The sequence below is a fragment of the Staurois parvus genome, unplaced genomic scaffold (genome assembly GCF_062004578.1).
Source record: "Staurois parvus isolate SC_StPar_1 unplaced genomic scaffold, SC_StPar_1.0 ptg000001l, whole genome shotgun sequence".
Classification (NCBI taxonomy): Eukaryota; Metazoa; Chordata; class Amphibia; order Anura; family Ranidae; genus Staurois; species Staurois parvus.
In genome coordinates this window covers 3685001-3705639 of record NW_028317797.1, presented here as the reverse complement: position 1 = coordinate 3705639, position 20639 = coordinate 3685001, and the positions used below count along the sequence as shown (strand labels likewise).

The 20639-nt window shown below is 36.5% G+C and overlaps 1 long non-coding RNA gene across 1 annotated transcript in view; it reads right to left on the bottom strand.

The window, feature by feature from the left end:
- Positions 1–12889, bottom strand: part of LOC149474748 (uncharacterized) — a 74511-nt gene extending 61622 nt beyond the window's left edge. The window contains exons 1-2 of the long non-coding RNA XR_016306266.1: positions 12774–12889; positions 11312–11413 (exon numbers count right to left, since the gene is read on the bottom strand). This is a non-coding gene — a long non-coding RNA (uncharacterized LOC149474748). The remainder of the gene's footprint in view (positions 1–11311; positions 11414–12773) is intronic.
- Between the last annotated feature and the right edge of the window lie 7750 nt (positions 12890–20639).

Here is a 20639-nt window from a genome sequence, read left to right as displayed (position 1 = left end):
ATCAAAATTTGAGAGACCCTAAAATCAGTATCCCAAAGTATTTGCTGAGTTGAGTTTCTACATTTCACTTCCTGACTACCTATCACAGTTTCAGAGGCCCTGAAATACCAGGATAGTAGAAAGACCTCCCCCCAAATGCCCCCTTTTAGGAAAGTAGATACCCCAAGGTAATTACTGAGAGGCATGTTGAGTCCATGAAAGATCAGATTTTTTTTAATTTTTTACTACGTTTTTGGAAAATGCAAAAAAAAATATTTTTTACACAAAGTTGTCACTTTAATGAGATATTTCTCACATTAAACTGACAACTTTGTGTAAAAAAAGAAACTTTTTTTGTAATTTTCCAAAAACCTGTGGCAAAAAATAAAATCTTCCATGGACTTAACATGCCTCTAAGCAAATACTCTCAGCAAATGTAATTTAAGATGTGTTTCAACTGCCCTTTTATTTTATCACCTCAAGAAACGCGATGAGCAGTCAGCAAGTAAAAGCTGTGTAAATTCCAGTATATATACTTTAGTTTGTAGACACTATAACTTTCACACAAACCAATTATTATACACTTATTTGGATTAATTTTACTGTAGAGATGTAGCAGACTAGATTTTTATTGGATTTTATTGGGTATGTTTTATAACAGAAAAAAACAATTTTATATATATATATATATATATATATATATATATATAGTATATTTTTTCCCAAATGTTCTGGTATTTTTTAAAATGTATATAGCAAAAAAATAAGAAAACCCAGCAGTGATAAAATACCATCAAAAAAGCTCTATTTGTGTGAAAAAAAAATATATATATAAATTTCGGAGTAGAGTGTTGCATGACTGGCCAATTGCCAGTTAAAGTAGCACAGTGCTGAATAGCAAAAAAATTATCTGGTCATGAAGGGGGTAAAACCTATTTTTACTGGGGCACTTTTTTTTTGTTTATTTTTGGGTTAGGTAACCTCTTAAAATCCATACCAGACTCAAAGGTGTTGTTCCAAAACTGGAGGGTGCAAAATCTGGTGCAGCTGTGAATGTTAGCCAATCAAATTCTAACTTCAGCTTCAATTAGGCTATTCAGGGCTGCACCAGAGTTTGTACTCTCCAGTTTTAGTAAATCATCCCCAAAGGGTCTGGTATGCACTTTGTGTGTGTGTATGAGGGGGGGCTCCCTGTAAATGGCTGACCGATGTTGTTCCATCAACAGATGGAAAGTCCCTGTACCACTGCCGAAACACAGCACTACATCTTCTATGTAGCTGATGCTACATACATTTTATATAGCGCTCACAGCAGGCGCATGTATTAGTAAGGGAAATAGTGAAGTTGGGCCAGCTTGGGCCAGTAACACTGCACTACTATGTGACTATTTAGTGTACATTAAAAAAGATGTATCACCACAAGTTAAAAAGCATTTTTGGACCCCTTTACGAACCCAGTACATGTTGTTTAACAGATTAACTGTTCTGAATTACCTGATCATAGGCACATTATTCAAAATAGGAGACACAAAACACACAGAAGACAGGGGGTGGGGGCCCAGTGCTGTCTGTAAAGTTGGCCATACACTGGTAAATTTTTGTAGGGAAATTTATACAAAAAGTCTTGTCAGTATATTAGATAACGCCTACAGAGACTTGACAAATTTTGTTTCATAATTTAAAAAAATTTTTTTTGCTTACAACAGTCAATTTTGGAATAAAATTAACTTTTCGAGTGAATAACTACATATATTATTAAAAATGTATTTGTTCATCAAAATGTTCCATCCTGCTTCTTCGAATTTTCTCATCACTGTGGTCAAAAATGATTGTCCATTTGATTTCCACTAATAACTAGACAATTGAATGAAAAAACTAACATTTTCAAATCAAATTCTGCCAGCACTGACAGAAAAAGAAGTGCTTTTATTTCCTAACCACTACATGCTTAAGGTGATTGTAGCTGTATTAGTGCTCTTGCAACAACACAGTTGAGCACTCTGTAATATTTTTGAATATACTTACATTTTGAGAACATTCAGGGTATACTCCTTCTTCATTGATCTAAGCAGCAAAAAAATCACTTCATAATCTCTTCTCCAAAGAATCAAACTTGCTTCCCTCTATGGTCTTGAACTCTGTACAGCATGTTCTTGTAGCAGCATATGTGTGCAATATTCAGGGATGGAAACAGGCTTCTCATAATGTAAACGGTTCATACAAAAAGGTAAAAAACAGCAGGAAACACTCACATGACATAAGTGCATCCAGCTCCAATGGATAATCCCAAGCATACACAGAGCTTCGATGAGATAGTAACAGAGTGCCTCACTCAGTATAGGACCGATGTGTCTCCAAGTCCCACCTGATGCATTTCATCACCTTGACTTCATCAGAGGCATCTGATGAAGTCCAGGTGATGATACACATCAGACCTTGGAGACATTTTGCAGCACACCCAATACTGAATGAGACACACTGTGACTATCTCTGAAGCTCTGTATACGCATGGGATTATCCAACTAAACTGGATGCACTTATGTCATATGAGTGTTTCCTTGTGTTTTAACCTTTTTAAAAAAAATAAATAAATCTAATACACTATGATAGGCCTCTGTTCTCTTTCCTTAACATTGCACACTTATATGCTGGTACAAGAACATGCTGATTTGTCAGTGGGGTATTCACCTGTATAGAATTCAAAGCCATAAACTGAAGCAAGTTTGATTCCTCAAATATAATATTTTCCAGTACCCTTTGACTTACCTTTAAACAGGTGGTCATTTTGATGTGGTCAGCTCCAATCCAGGTGGTGAAATTACAGCTAGAGTTACACACACTGGTGAGTTTATTGATTATTTAAGATTGTGCATAGTATTATGGACTATCGTTTCATGTTTTTTCATGTTTTTTTTCTTTAATTTACATTTTTTTTTAAAGTTGTTATTATATGTGCTGCCTATTATTTGTTTCTTGGCATACAAACTAAACCATATTGCCATGCTTGAAAAGAAGAACCGTTTTTTTTTTTTTTTTTGCCATTTACAGAAAATTGCATGTGGCTGCAATTTAAAGTGAATAAGTTAAGTTTTAATTTGATTAAATGTGTTTCATGATTACAACAGCTCCTTATTTTAAAACAATACCCTACCTTTTAATTAGCCTGAATATACTATACTCAAAAATTAAATAAAACTAAATACTGTACATAATGATTGTTGCAATATGTTCCTCTTAAGGATATTTTTAAGAAATTAAAATATATGTATTTGAATTTTGCAGACAGTAATTTGGAACCTAGTGCCCTTGTAATCATATTCGTTCATTTTCCAAATGAAGATTAGCAGTCTGTACCTTGCACTAATGGTACAAGCTGCTAACAGGTATTAATGGTACAAACCGGTACATGATAATTACTATTAGGAACAAAAAAAGGAAACTGCCAAATGTATTTTAGCACCCAAATCTGTAGAATTAAAGAACTGTCTGTTTGTACTTATTAACTTGTGACCCTATAGTATCTGTTGTTTGATAATATCTGCATATACGATGAATCATCTTAACAGATGGCTAATTTATATTTGTGTTATTCATAAGCGCACAGCATTGCAATATGATTTTTCTTGACTGCTCCATAACTACATTTTGCAGAACATGTAATCTAATTCGAAGATTATTGATGTTTTGTAGTATTTGGGAAGCTGGTTTCTGGGATAGGGGCCAAAACTGCAAATAAATAGGGCCATAGCAAAATCTGTTAAATAATATGATTCTCTTAGGGAAGTGAAGCAGAAGAATATTTTCTTTGTCCTCAAGATTAAAGGAAATGGCTATCTTTTGTTACGTGACTTTCACGGCGTGTTAAACAGGGCCACTTCTGACCATTTCAGTGCTCTAGGCTAGACACCTTTCTTAACCTTTCCTCCTTCCATTCTACCACCAAACATTATCAGCCATTACCACCATTAAATGACTTGTATAGGCATGACCCAAGTTTACCTGCAAACCTCCCTCTCACCCTTCTAGAGCATGTCCCAGCATTCATTTTACTTTGTTCCTAGAGCAAGAAACTGCATTTGTTACTCCCTGTGGTGTCATCACTAGGTTTGTAGCTCCTGGGAGGAGGGATCATCAGAATGCCTTATGTCAGTTCCTATTGACGTAGATACATCTCCAGAAAACACTTTTACTACCAACAGTGGCAGTCAACACAGCAGCATTTTGTGCTCCAAAGAAAACTTATTGTATGCACATGGGGATAGGAAGAGTTCTGCAGTCCAGGATGAAGGAACTCAGGCAGGGTTGACACTGCTGATTGAGATTTCACAAGCACTGTCAGTTAAAAAAAAAGAAAAAAAAAGAAAAAAGCTCACTGGATTTCTGACAGGATTGTGACTGTGAAAATATTACAATATGGTCAAAATCTTTCAAGATGTGTAATAGCACTTTTCAAGTCCCATCTACGCTCTGATGAAAGTAATTTACTATATCCACAGTAATTATCACAGGTGCAAATCTTCTAGGAAATGATATAGCAGTGTCCATATGGAGTCCCAGACCAGTATGAGTGTTTGTGAACCTGCTTCCCAGATGCCCAGTGTGTCCACATTGTAAAGGAATTCCTGAGAGACGGCTGGCTAATAGAAATGCGCATGAGCACAGCAATCTCCACAGAATAGTGACCAGACTTGCGCATGCGTACAGAAATGCGCGACCGCGCACAAGCACAGTGAATATTGGCACCAGACGAACTATTTAAAGGATGCTTCTGCCTGTGCTTAGTGCTGACTAGTCTTCAGCTGTTTCCCTGTGTCCTGCTGTATTCTTGTATGATCCCCTTGTTGCTGACCCGGCTTGTTCCTGACCTGACTTCTGATTGCGCTCCTGCCTTGTTGCTAGTTCCTGATCCTGGCTCTGTTCCTGACTTTGGCTTGCTGATGATTTGGTACCTCGCTGCCCGCCCGTTGATGACCTTGGCTATTCCTGTGACCTTGCTCCTGTCTCCTATCCCAGCTTCCTGTCCTGCTCGAGTGCCCGCCTGGCTGTCTATTATACCAGCTCTGCAAACCATAAACTGTTCTTTCTTCAAGTCAGCTGGGAGATCTGACACGTCATTTATCCTGATCCTGTTGGGCAAGCAGAGTACCCTTTTAACCCAGGTGGGATCCTGAAACATCGCTACCGTTCCTGAACTGGTAGTTCGCCAGTCTCTTCAGGACTCCAACTGCAAGCTCTTCAGGCAACACCTGCTGGCACTCTTGTTCCCCTGGTCCCTCGGCACCTCTGTTCCACTTCCAGCGGGGTCAGGGCTAGTGACTCAAGTGAGGCCGACCTCGTCATTTCATTCTCCTATCAGGTATGTGACACACATGGTAAACTTGAGTTAGTGATTCCAGCTCCAATTGGCTCTCCTAACATAAATAGGACCATTTTACAGTAGGGATGAGGGCCAAGTTTGGAGCAATGCAGGTTTCCCCCCTGGGAAGTTGTGAAGTAGTGAACTAAGTTGCCTGCTCTCCTGCCCCCCCCCCCCTACAAGGAACCTCCGGCTGTGCAGGAAAATCATTTACTATATTAGTGGTGAATGAATGAAAGCTTCCCGCTCAGGGCTTGTGGTTGCTAAGATGCTGTCAGCCACTGGCATCCTGGCAACCAATCATGCATCCACTGCCACATTCACTTGAAGAGGGAAAATGAATGAAAACAATGGGGCAGGGAATGTGGCCTAATGGCACAGCACCCTACCAACCAATGATACCATGTGGCCTAGCTATATTTGGTCAGGCATCCCTCAATGACCTATTTATAATAAGAAACATGCTGATATGTAGAGGGATAGCGGTGGCTAGGATGCCAGGAGCTCAGAGTCCTAGCAACCATTGAAGCTTTGCTGTCATTCATACCGTAAAGGGCTTCTAGAAGGCCAGTAGCTGCTGGGTTCCTAGCAGTCATTGAATCTGAAGGTTATAAGATCTGTAGGAGAGGATTGTCTTGAGACATTGATTTTATGTGCAATTATTTTTTTGGACAGCGAGGCAAATTACGTTTTGACATTGTGGTGCATTATTTTTTGGACATTGTGGGACAATATTTTTTGACATCATGAGAAATACATGTATCCCTGGCTATTTTAGCCAGGGAAAGTGACAGCCATGACCGGGAAGTGACATCATACCCACCATGGTGCTCCCTGGGCCCGCAAATGGGAAAGCGGGCCCAGATACATGGCGAGAGCGCACACGCGTGTGGGCCACCTGACAAGCAGGAGTCTGCCTGTCAGTATTATACACGATTGTGTATAAAACCCCCTGCTGTCATTTCCATACAATGTAGGCTGGGAGCCTGTTGTCTTCCAATGATCAGACTTCTGTTGACATGCCCCCCACACAGCCATTCACTGGGAAGATCAGTCTTCTGCTGCTTTTCCTCCTCCAGTTCTCTAAGCTCCTTATGCAGCTGAAAACAGAATGTGTGTGATCTCTTATAAAAAATGGGGAAAGGGTATTTATTACTTTATTTATATATGTATACAGAAGTGTTTTCCTTTCATTTCTATTTTAAACGGAGTGGGTGTTTTACAAGGTAAGGGTTCACATATACTTTAACTTACAAAAGGCAAATTGTTCACTTTGCAAGGGAAGTTGCACTTTGCAATTGAATTTTCCCCAGAGATTGAGGTGAAGCACTGCTGACTCCCGTTATCAACTCAGTCATGTGTGAGGAAAAACCAATTTTTAAATACATTTTTAACTAGCAGCATGTCTTCAGGAGAAAACCCACCCAAGCACTGGCAGAACATGCAAACTCCATGCAGATAGTGTTTGACTGGGATTCAAACTTGGGACCCTAATGCTGCAAGGATAAAGTGCTAACCACTAAGCCCCTGTGCTGCCCTATGAGAATTATATAGGGACTTGTTTTGTGACAATTTGTGCAGGAGTAAATTCAGAGCCATGCAACAAATGTTGTCAGTGGCTATAGTGTAAAAGTGATATTAACCGCTTTCCCGCCACCCTATAGCAGATATACTGCTACAGGGCGGCAGGGGTGCACAAAATCACATATATATATGTGAATTTGCAGTTCCTGATAGGGGGCACGCGTGAGTTGCGATCGCCCTACCCACGCTGCCATTCATGGCCTTGGCTGTCAGTCACCAGGTTCCCGGTCGGGGATCGCCAGGTATTACTGACGGGGGAGAGAACTGTATGTAAACAATACAGTTTTCTCCTCTGTCAATGTCTGCAAACTGCTTTGTATGGCTCTGCACAACAGAGCCATACAAAGCAGGGTGCTTACATTGGAAAGCACACACCCATCCCCCTACATATACAAATACACACAGCACACAGTTAACCCTTTGATCTCCCCACGTTAACCCTTTCCTGCCCAGTGCCATTAGTACAGTGTCAGTGCTTTTAATTAGCACTGATCACTTTATTGGTGTCACTGGAGATGTCAGTGATACCAAGTCAGTTCCCCCCCATGTCAGCATGCCCACCATAGTCCCGCTATAAGTCGCTGATTGCCGCCATTATTAGTAAAAAACCCCAAACAATTCTAGTGTATATATACCGCCATTTGCAAATGCTATAACTTTCACGTAAACCAATTAATTTACATGTGTTGGTATTTTTTTTAGCAAAGATATGTAGCAGAATACATTTTGCCCAAAATTTATAATGAAATTTGATTTTTACATTTTTGTTACTGGACATGTTTAATAGTAAAAAGTTTTTTTTTCAAAATTGTCGGTCTTTTTTTGTTTATAGCGCAAAAAAATTAAAAAAGCAGAGGCGATTAAGTACCACTGAAAGAAAGCTCTGTTTGTGGAAAAAAAAAGGACATAAATCTCGTTTGGGTGCAGCGTTGCATGACCGCGCAATTGTCAGTTAAATTAATGCAGCGCCGTAACGCAAAAAATGGCCTAGTCAGGAAGGGGGGGGGGGGTAAATCCTGTGGAGGGCAAGTGGTTAAAGGCTCACTTTTTATCTTTTTAAAAAATAAACATGTTATACTCACCTGCTCTGTGCAATAGTTTTGCACAGAGCAGTCCTGATCCTCCTCTTCTCGGGTCCCCCTGCTGGTGCTTCTTGCTCCTCCCCCCTTTGAGTACTCATGCAAGCTTGATTCTGAACTGCACTATGTGTGTCTATTGACACACACAGTGCAGCTTGATCTTGCCCCCCGCACCCTCATCAGGATTTGATTGACAGCAGTGAGAGCCAATGGCTCCCACTGCTCTTTAGGCCCCATGTACACGGGACACTTCAGAACGATGGAAACTGACTGCTGGAAAACATAGGTTAAAAAAGTCTGTTTAGCCGCGTTTGCATAACGCGTTTATGCACATTTGCGTTTAGAAGCGTTTTTTAAAGATAAGCACAGGAGAACCTCCGAAATGCCCAGAATGCACTGAAAAGTGGAAAATGATTAACTATTTCAGACTGTTTCAGAGAAATACAAAGAGTAGAAGCAGAGAGAGCAGTATGTGTTGAGATTAGCTGAGGTGCCAGTTGCTCATTAACATTTCTTTTGTTTCCAAGGGTGGGAAAGGTGTCTGGTGGAGTGAGTCATGAAGGTCTCCTGGCAGGGGGTCTTCATGAGGAATTTGAGGTGTGAATGGTCATTAACATATCTTTTGTTTCCAAGGGTGGGAGAGGTCTGAGGTGTGAATTGGTCATTACAATGTGTGACAAGCTTGGTAGGAACATCCTGTGTTCAGTGTTTTGTCCATTTGAGTACCTTGAAAACACTTTGCATGCCTTTTTCATGATGAAAAAAGGCTCTGGACAGCATCGGGAACTGGAAGAGTTATAAAAAATTTAGCAAACGCTTATATATGCGATTTGCCGCGTTAAGCCACGTTTACAAGTGTTTACAAGCAGTAAACCCAATTTATCAGACTATCGCCTACTCTGCTCATTTTTAGGCGATCTCTGAAAACCTCTCTCTTCACGGAAGCCTATCCTGCCCTCAGCTAATACTGGAATCTTCTACTCTTCCAACCAGTCCATCCCCCACAGTTACTACCTTTTGTACCACTAACCCCTCCCTCCTAGATTGTAAGCTCCAAGGAGCGGGGCCCTCCTTTCCCTCTTTTATTGTTCTGTATTGTTGCTGTTTTGTCTCCCTTTACATTGTAAAGCACTGAGCAAACTGTTGGCTCTATATAAATCCTGTATAATAATAATAGTTTGCGGTTGAAACGCTGATAAAAATCAACTGCTGAACGTAAGTTATCTGTGCTCAAAAAAAAACTGTAAACTCAAATGCCTGTAAAGGACTGTAAATGAAGATGTGTACATGGACACATAGGAAAACATTCTCCTCCCTCCTAGATTGTAAGCTCATAAGAGCAGGGCCCTCGAACCCCTCGTGTATTGTATTGTACTGTATTGTCTCATGTTCTGTCCCCTCGCTAATGTATAGCGCTGAGCAAACCATTTGGCGCTATATAAATACTGTATAATAATAATAATAATTAGGGAGAGTTCAGGGGCTGCTGAAAAAACGCTGATCAGCTCCTAAACGTGAGTTTATCAGCTGCAGTGTACATGAGCCCTTACACAGTCTAGTGGAGAGAGAGAGCCAAGTCGCTGTTCCTATGCACATTGCTTCTCCAAGATTTGGCTCAGGTAAGTATTTGGGGGGGGATAGCTGCACTTACATATTTTTTAACCTTAACACAGAGAATGCATTAACCTCCTTGGTGGTATTCCCGAGTGTAGCTCGGGGTAAAATTTGAGTAGCAAGAGCAGTAACCCCGAGCTACACTCGGGCTTACCATGCGGCGTTGCTCAGGGAGTCCCTGCAGCACTTACCTTGTCCTTCGCTCCCGCGGTGTGTCCCCTGCAGCATCCCCGGGCATCTCCTCCGGCCGATGCTGGCATCCGGCTTCCGTGTTCCGGTCCCTGTGACGTCGGGACGTACGGGCGCCGGAACCGGAGGCAAATTTGAAATTTTTAAAAAATTTAATTTTTTTTAAAATTATTATTACATAGTAAAACATTGCTGTTTCAATGCATTTCACATACATTTTGTCCCTACTGCTTTGTCCTGTGCCCTGCCTGCATTTTGACTGTTCTTTCTGCCTGGAAACTTAGAAAAGTCCATGGCGTCCAAAAAGCGTCCCTTTATGTCAAAAGTGGTTTTAGACCAGCTAGAGAACAGCGATAGTAAATCAGAACCACTTGCAGAATTGAGTGATAATGATTCGTGGGGAAATTCATCATCAGACACTGAAAACGATTTTGCGACTTTGCTCAGCGATGTGCGAACTTGCCGCTCTATTTCAAATTTCAGTGTTTTTGGTTTGATTATATTATTGAATTAAATTTATTATTATTATATTATTATTTTTATGATTATTTATTAAATTATAATTTATGATTTCGTGTTTCAAATTTTATCATACCCGGGATGTTTACTAGACTCTTGTTCGTACAGATTTCAGTGAGTTATTCCTAAAAATTTCAGCCTACAATAAAAAACTACATATTTCCATGCAAAAAAATGGTACCGCTTTCAGCACAAAAAATCGGAAATAATCATACCGCCGAGGAGGTTAAGTTAAAAAAAATGTTAAGCCTTTAGAAGCACCTTAAAGAAGGTGGCTCGCTTCTAGTACAAGATGGTTAAAAATTAAAAATGAAAGCTGATTAGCAGGAAGAATGCAGCTTCAAGGAGTGTACCCCTTAGTGCATGGGCTCTATAGAGTAACACATGTATACTATTTTGACACTGTTGCTAAATCACCTCTAAGTGCAGCAAGTAAATCATACACATTTGAGGATAACTGCACTGACAACTCTCATCAGGTGTATTTGTACATTTGTAAATTGATGCTTTCATGCCACTTATACTCTAAATAAGTTAACAGTGTGTTTAGAAGCAGACATATTTTCCCAATGGCATATTGAATCACTGGCAATAATAGATGTTTTAATCTTGGATTTTTAAATATGTCAATTTAGTTAATAACCTTTTTCTCTAATTTGACAGCTTTATAGCATAATTATTGAAAATATAATTTCATATAAATCATTGAGATAATAATAAGATTGTAGCACCATAGTGACGAGTCAGTAGAAAAATGACATGGGAAAGCTGGAGTAAATGAAGCCCTCAAGGTTAAATGGAAAGAGTGGAAATAAACACAGTAGGGAGAACAAGACACACTAGGGGTCACTGTTGCTATATGACGGAATTTTTCACCAAGACCCTGAAAAATTCTATTGAAATGTTTCTATGAAAATAACTATTTTTCCTCAGCCACTCAGACTAAGATATCACAGATAAATCAAAGCAACTTAAAAAGTCAAATGCTTACTTTGTTTTGAAGGAAGTTGGTCAGATTCGCCAAATATCAAATCCATGAGGCCAGGCAAGACCTCTCAAGCAAAACACTGTAAAACTGTCCATATTTGCTCATCTGCAGAAATAATAAAAACAAGTTTTACTCTGGGATGATATCATTTATGATTAAATTAAAAGAACTGATTCAGGTTTTTGAGAAAAACTGAGCATTAAAGGTGTAGGGATGGAAGAACATTAACCATTTTTTAAACTGGTATGTGATTTACACAGACGCATGGGTCTGTGCGCATGTGTGTATATGTATGTGAGCACGTATGTCTCTGACCTGTGTGTATGGGTGTGCTAAAAACCATCAGCTTTAATGATAGCTAGATAGATAGATAGATAGATAGACAGATAGATCTCCTAGATTGTAAGCTCCAAGGAGCAGGGCCCTCACACCCCTCGTGTATTGAACTGTATTGTTACTGTACTGTCTCGTGTACTGTTTTCCATTATAATGTACAACACTGAGCAAACTGTTGGCGCTATAGAAATCCTGTATAATGATAGATAGATAGATAGATAGATAACGGAAAGATTATTTTTTGTGTACCTTATAGTACCTGTAATAAATAAATAAATACATTATTATTATTATCATTATTATAAACTTATTCTTATTATTATTATTATTATTATTATTATTATTATTATTAATAGAATGGAAAAATTATTTTTTGTGTACCTTTATAGTACCTGTAATAAATAAATACATTATTATTATTATTATTATTATAAATAACTTAATATTATTATTGATAGAATGGAAAGATTATTTTTGTGTACCTTATAGTACCTGTAATAAATAAATACATTATTATTATTATAAATAACTTATTATTATTATTAATATTATTATAGATAGAATGGAAAGACTATTTTTCATGTACCTTATAGTACCTGTAATAAATAAATAAATAAATATTATTGTGTGTGTGTGTGTATGTATATGTGTGTGTATATCATATTTTCAGTTGTTTTAAAGAACCCACCCTTCAAACACACAGACACTCTATCTATCTACTATCTAGTAATTTATGTATATATATATATATATATATATATATATATATATATATTCAGTATTACACTACACTATTTAATTAAAATATGGTATATATATATATATATATATATATATATATCATATTGTAATTAAATAGTGTAGTATAGATAGATAGATAGATAGATAGATAGATAGATAGATAGATAGATAGATAGATAGCGAGAGATAGATAGAGAGAGAGAGATATATTTAAGTCCTTCCAATCTTTGAATCTTAGAAATTTACCCCCATCGGAAGATATCCAGTTATTAAGAAATGGAAAACAGAGGACACTCGCATAACTTTGTATTCAATACCTGCAGCTCACACAGAAAGACAATTGAACAATCATATCTGTCCCATTTTTTCAGTTAAAATCGCTTCTTACCATGAAATGCATCAGCTGTCACTGAACAATCATCTGTGTGCTGCCTTCATCTAGTTTACGGCATGGAAATATCTAGTTGTTAACTTTCAACCTTCTATGAAGTGTCCTTTGTTTTCCACTTGTTTCACAAGTCAGTATGTTTGAATCAGGTCCAAATAATAGTTATATCCACAGTAATACAAGTTGGTTGACCTTAAAATCTGCCATGGGTCTTACTTAATTTTATAATATTAAATAACTTTCTACAGTTTGAATTTAATTTGGAGGGGCAAATTAACCAAAATATGTTTCAAAAGTAGGATAGTCATTGGTATTGAATTGCACTATTATTATACAGGATTTATGTAGCGCCTACAGTTTACACAGCATTTTGTTAAGCTAAAGGCACTAAGGAACTCTTTGCTTCAAGCACATGAATTTAAATATTTTTAAAAGTGACACATTCCTATTCATTTATTTGCAATCAAAATAAGATGAGATCTTGCAAGATCTTTAACAATGACAGCATGACATATAATATAGACCCTCCCTCTCTCCATTCCAATCCCAATCTCTTACCCTCATTTTTTATTTCCCATAGCTAAATTAGTTCCTTTAAGCGAAGTGTTGAGCAAAGTTTACAGGACTAATTTAAAGCTTGTGCATTTCAACAAATTACCCCAATATATATAATTTTTTATGCTATTGCAGTTTTGACAAAAATAATTTTTATTGCTACATTTGCTTTTTAAAAATGTGTGTTATACTTTTTCCCCTTCTTTCTACATTTTTAAGTCAGGTATATATTAAATATCAAAAATATAATTTTCTCCTGAAGAGTGGAAGTCTGGTACTCCAGGGTTTTGGACACTTGGTTTAATGCTGTACTCTACAGACCTGACTATAAGGAGCTCAGGTAATGCACACAGCTGAAGGACTAGGGACATGTTCCCCTTCTTCCTCAAGCAGAGGCTTCTAGGCCTCTTATTGGCAGGAGGAGTCAACAAGTTTAGAGCAAGTGCTGGGCTTTCTTTTTAGACAGCCCAGCATTTACTGCACAAACCTCCACACGGAATTAACCTGCATGGAATGTTTATTTGTAAAATAGGAATTATTTAAGAATTTTTAAGAATTAAAATAAGAAAACAATATTATAAATAGTTTATATTTTAGAAACGTTTATTAAAAACTGTTAGGGAGATAGCTTCCTTTTAAAAGAGAAGTGTCATGACACAACATCAAGGATCAAAGTTAGGTCCATGTACTTTAAACTATGGCAAAATTTAGATAAATCAATGAGAAATTACCCCAAAACTAGTATGTTATACATGAAGCAGGGAACTAAACTAATGTCTAAACTGTACTGGCTGCAAATTGACTTATGAGGCGAGAGGATGTCCAGGAAAATTCTCTAAAATTGGGGACCATGGTTACATACCCAAGACACTAGTAACTCCTTGCTTCATTTGGCCTCTGCTTCTATATCATAGGTTACACCTACAGTCCTTTTTGGTATTCTTATGTTTTTCACCTATGATCCCTGATTGTGTAGGTGGTCGTAGTGCCCCTATATTATACTAGGTCAAAAGATGCAATTGTTGCATCCATGGTATCTCGATTTGGTTTGGACTTCAGGTGAACAGGCTTTTTTTAAATTTTTTAGGTATTTCAACTATCATGATTTTTTATCTCTGGGTTTTTGTTTTCTGTCTTTTTTCTTCTTTATGTTGCTTCTGGTTTTGTTATTTGTGAAACTTGTGTATACCTGCACTTATATGGTGAATATTGGATTTGTGGCACCCATGTACTCTTTGATGTTATAGCCACTAATGTGTTGTCTTATGTGTATCCTACTTGTTACACCTTTGGAAAATGTGTTTGTACAGTACTTGTATAAGTTTTTTTTTTTTTTGTTATACACATTTTTCAAATAAACAGAGTTTAAAAAAACTGACTTATAGGTGTAAAATGGAAATCTACAACTGCTTTACAATCTTAAAAAATGACTATAGACAAGCATAAATATTACATAAATAATATTATTATTATTATTCAGGATTTATATAGCGCCAACAGTTTGCACAGCACTTTACAATATAACAGGAGACAATACAGCAACAATACAGTTCAATACAAGAGGGATAGGAGGGCCCTGATCCTTGGAGCTTACAATCTAAGAGATATGATATATACAAGAGGTGTTCAAGTCAAACCAGGACTTTTGAGTTTACATAAATAAAAAACAAATTACAAGGAGTGGAAACTGCATTTATTTTTCATCCCAGCATTTAACTAATGCCTGGAAATCATTGGCATAGAAAGATTTGTCAGTACACCTGAACCATCCTAGGACAGCCTGCTTCACTTTGTCATCATTGTGTTCACCATTCCCACTGAAAGATTCGACTCTTGTGCAATTTCACAACAGGTTATGCGTCAATTATCCAGGATCAGGCATTCCACGTGCTGAATGTTTACAGGAATGACTGCTGTGGGCTGGTAACCACCACAACCGGGACGGGATAGTCACTGACAGATGTACAGCCTTCTTTAATGTTTACACCATTCAAATGTCTTACTGTGGCTGAGCGTCTCATCCGTACTGTGCTTGAAGTCTTCTGTAGATATCTGCAGGTTTTATGCATTAATTCACAAGAAACTTCATAACCATACGCTATTCCATGCATGCACTAACACTGTTGTCTGCCATCTTGAATACCGATCTCTGGACTGGCCCATCACATGTGCGCCACCTTTCAGTAATAGCACACATTTGCCACTTTCTATTGCGTGTAGTACCCAGAGCTAGCATCCGTTTGTGTACCTGTAAAATTAAGAGTCACGATTTTACTTGAACGTTATATATATATATATATATATATATATTTATGGTACTTATATAGCACCATCAATTTATACAGTACTTTACATATATATTGTACATTCACATCAGTCCCTAACCCTCAATAGGCATAAAATCTAAGGTCCATAACTTACATACTAGGGCCAATTTAGACAGGATCCAATTACCTACCAGCATGTCTTTGGAGTGTGGGAGGTAACTGGAGTACCCGGAGGAAACCCACGCAGGCACAGGGAGAACATGCAAACTCTAAGCAAGTGGTGCCATGGTTGGGATTCAAACCAACAACTCTAGGGCTTCCAGGCGGAAGTGCTAACCATTTAGCCACTGTACTGCCCATATAAAACATTATCTCAAAAAGTAAAAAGTAGTAGGCATCACCTTTTAAGAAGGTGCAATTTGGTTCTGTAACTAACTTACAAAGTAGTAAGATATACAACAAAACCAAGAAGATTTTGCCCTTGGCTTCAATTCACAAATGTCCTGTAGCATGTTGTAGCGAGTTGGATTCAGGATCAAATTAGTTATTAGTATGTTCATATATAATCCCAACAAAAGAACAGAGATTTGTTGGGTATACAGTGAGCTAAAACATCTAGCCAAGTATCCATTAACACTGATAAAATATTACATAAAAAAACAAAGTCCAAACTTTTGGTTTGGTATTTGCATACTAATATCTAAAGCCACCGAAAGAACTATCTTTGCTTTCTAGCAATAACAGCATTGTTACAAAATAAAAGCTGTTGCAGAAATAAAGAGACCACGTAAAAAAAAAGAAAAAAAAAGAAAATGCCTTCAAGTCAAAAGGAAAGGAAAGTGATCTGAACATTCTGTTATGTGGAAAAGGTATGTCTGCAGACAGCATCTCATGTGGTTAAAATGCTGATGTTCATCATGTCGAGACATAAAGTCTGGTTCATATCTGAAGTAATATGATTAGAACTACAGTATACGGTTCTAGAGAGTTTACAAAACAGTAGTCAAGCCACATTATCCAGCCCATGTCCCCCTATCCACACAACCAGACACAGAGTGCATATTTTCTCTTTTACAAACAGGGTCGGAGATAAATAGAGAGATAGAGAGAGAGAGAGAGATAGATAGATAGATAGATAGATAGATAGATAGATAGATAGATAAATAGAGCACCAAGGTATATTATATTTGATATAAAAAATAATATATAGAATGTTGCAGATGGTTAAATGTAACACCCAATAGCTAAACTCTTTCTAAGCTGCATGTGGTTAAGTGTCAGCATATATATAGATATTTTTCACAAATTACCTCTTTTGTTTAAGCAGATTTATGGAAAGTAGTACTTTCAATGTCATTTTGTCATGGAATATAGGCTTGTAGTAGAAGAATGTTGGGATGAGCAGGTTCAACTTTCTAGCAGTAAATTAATCTTAGTAATTTTATCTGAAAACATTAAAAGCAAAAGGTGCATCAGCATGTCTGTATGATAGCTCTGCTTTTGGGCATGATTATTTTTTCTTCTTCTAATTTGGATTGTTCTATAAATATATATGTACACATGCATGTAAACACACACATTGATGTATATATGTATATAAATATATAAATTATTAATAATTAAAAAAAATTATATAGATATATATATATACAGTATATATATAATTTTTTTTTTTTTTTACGTAAAATATAGTGGTGCGTGTATAGAAATGTAAAGAAATATTTATCTATCATCCACCTGACAATCCCAAACTACTAACTTTTAAATTTATTATTATTAACTGACTGATAATACTGATAAATCCATTCATTGTTCAAATAATAGTAGAAAGCAAAGGAGACAATTCCCTAGCACTATCAGTATTTTTAGGGATATGTTAAAAGAGATCATGAAAACAGACAAAACTGAAAAGTCTCATGGTGTGTAAAAGAGGCCATGCTTTACTCTAGCAGATTCTTAATTTTCCCAATACAGGAATTTGGTTTAATCAATATATTACTGTGAATAGTTTAGGGATGCTTTTTTTCTTTTCACTGAGTGGCAAGGGACCATCTTGTCATTGATGCTAAGTAAGTAATCCGTTTCTGGGTTTCCCCTGTTATTCCCTTAAGGTGAGATTTTTTATTAAAATCTAATTAGCATAACAGACAAGAAGAAAGCAGAAAAAAAACAAAGATAAATGCACAAGAGTCATTTAAAAAGTTTGTTTATAGAGCACTTAGGCTGAAAAGCTTTCAGAGAGTTGAGGGGAGCTTGCATATTTTATTATTTGCTCAAAAACATGCTAATTATCAGTTGATTTAGGCACACTGTAAAAGAAGTGCTTTATTCTTATTAATGGAAACTGACTTCTTTTTTTTTTTTTTTTCTGATTTTGTCTCTTTGTGTGCATTTAAATGAATGATAAAATCAAGTACAATATATTTAAATAATGTACATTTTATATAACTGAACCCAATGGGCTAATTTACTAAAGGAATAGAGGCTGTACATGTAGGCAATGTTTACTTTGCAATATCAGTAAGGGGATATTGCTCATGAACCTAATCATGTGTGAGGGAATTATAAAAACAGGATTTTTGTTAGCGCATGATTTGACATGGTATTTATTAACATTAACAGTGAAAAGTGGACTTATGCTAATAATGTGGATATAATAAAATGTATGAAAGCATATATGCAAAAATCATATTATTGTATGCATTAAAGGGCTTATTACCAAAACAGGCGTAAAATGTTGGCCCAGCAAACTTGGGTTCAGTTCAAGTGCCCAATAAGGTTTAAGCATATTCTAAAAAATTTCCCTGAAGTTGGACCTTTGTAGCAATGGCTTTTTTAGCAAAAGAGTGAATATGTAAATTGCTCCTATTAATGTATAAGGTAAATAAAAATACAAAAAAAATGCTCTTTTACAGTAAAATGTAAATGCAATCTAACATAGATTAAATGCATGTCAATATACTAAGTCATATTAATATTTCACAAAGTTGTGTAATTATTGTACAAATTTGTACTTTCTACATATTTGTCACAAAAATGAATTGTGTGTTGTGAAACTTTTAAGAATTTGATACATTTATAACGTTTTAGGTTTACATTTTAATAATAAGAGAAATGTGAAATTGAGAGTTTTATATTTACCCCTAAAATGTATTATTATTATACAGGATTTATATAGCACCAACAGTTTGCTCAGCGCTTTACAATATAACGGGAGACAATAACGGGAGACAATAGTGGTACAAAAGGTACTAACTGTAGGGGATGGACTGGTTGGAAGAGTAGAAGATTCCATTATTAGCTGAGGGCAGGATAGGCTTCCCTGAAGAGATAGGTTTTCAGAGATCGCCTAAAAGCAGAGTAGGCGATAAAAATATCAGCAAAGTCATAAATTTTGGCAAAATGTTGCCATTTTGGAGAAATGGAAAAGACAAAGTTAAGTTGGTTTTGGTGGTCTTTCTGAGTGCAATGGGCTTTAAATGGCTCCAAGGCTTGTTTCAGCTATCCTAGACCCTTTTTGCCACTAATTACTTGCTTATATTTTCCACAAAAAAGAACACAGACACTAAAAAAAAAAAAAAAAAAAAAAAGGCAACAGTACAAAATAATGATCAAATACATACAACAAAGAAAAAAACACACAAATACAAATAACACAGAATGACTCACACTCAAATACTCTAAATACACACACCCTCCAAATTAAATAAAAAAAAAATCTCAAGTAAATTTCACATAAGCAACTCAGTAAGCAATAGTGGTAATTTTATGGAAATATCAATTTCACTGAAATCATCCTACTCATACCTAATAATACTGAATAAGTATTTTCTTTGCTAAGAGATTTGACTCTAAATGAAACATCATTTAATCAAAAGTATGCAATTTATTTATTTTTCAAAAAGAAGCATTATTTAATAATGAGACGAACAAAGTATTCAGCTTGTGAACTACACTAAACCTGAAACCAGTTTAAAAAAAGTTGTAAAATCAGCTGTACAAAAAAAATTATACCCAATCAATCTTCCAAAAAACTGTAAAGTAATGTTCTTTATATGAAATACTTTCCTTGTTTTGAAAATAATAATCCAGAAGTTAGGCCATATATCACCACCAGTAATTCAGCAATGCGTTAACAGTAAAAATTGGCATTCCAAAGCCATGCAAGTTAGCACAGGTCTATTTCAGGTTCACGTTAATTCACTGGGTCATAATTGATCATCCACCTTTTCTTGCTTGTTATAAATTGTGGTATGTAAACTAGAAATATCACCTACAGTACAGATAATACTTTACATGTCAGATCATTCCTGGATCTACAGAGACATTATTCATACCATTGACAGGGAATGTATTAATAGGAAGGATATGCCACTCAGTACAGTGGCCCCATTGTTGTCTCTGAAATTATTAAGAATGATACAAACTAAGCCAGGTGCTTCAGAGTGGGGATGATTACATCAGGAGCTGTCAATCTCTCGCTACAGCAAACTGCAGGGAAAGAATTACATTTGCTTTCTAACAAGCAAATGCATTTTGAGGAATGTAGAGACAAGCATACTTATAATGTATCTTCAGATACTGTTTACTAACTGCTGCAAACTGCGCATGTTTTGTCAAATAATTTCAAGTTTGTAAAGTCCAAAAGACTGGCAGCTTTTTATTAACTTGAATATAAATTATGTACTATACATAAAGCATTCTGTTTAATTTTACTGTATAACCACAACAGCCAATCAGCAATGAGCTTTTGCTGTATAATGATCAGGCATCTTTGATATGGCAGGATTAATGTATTATTCCAAAGTAACCAGACCACAGTTTAGAAGATTTCTGATTTGCTGATATAGGTTACTAATCCTTGCAGCATCTTATTAAAGCATTCGTAAAGTCAAATGTTTTTTTCTTTTAAAATAACAAACATTTTATGTTTACCTGTTCTGTATTTCACATAGCGGCCCCAATCTTCCTCTTCTGGGGTCCCCCTTGGGTGCTCCTGGCTCCTCCTCTTCTTGGTGTGCCTCCACTTCTTATGGAGGCATAC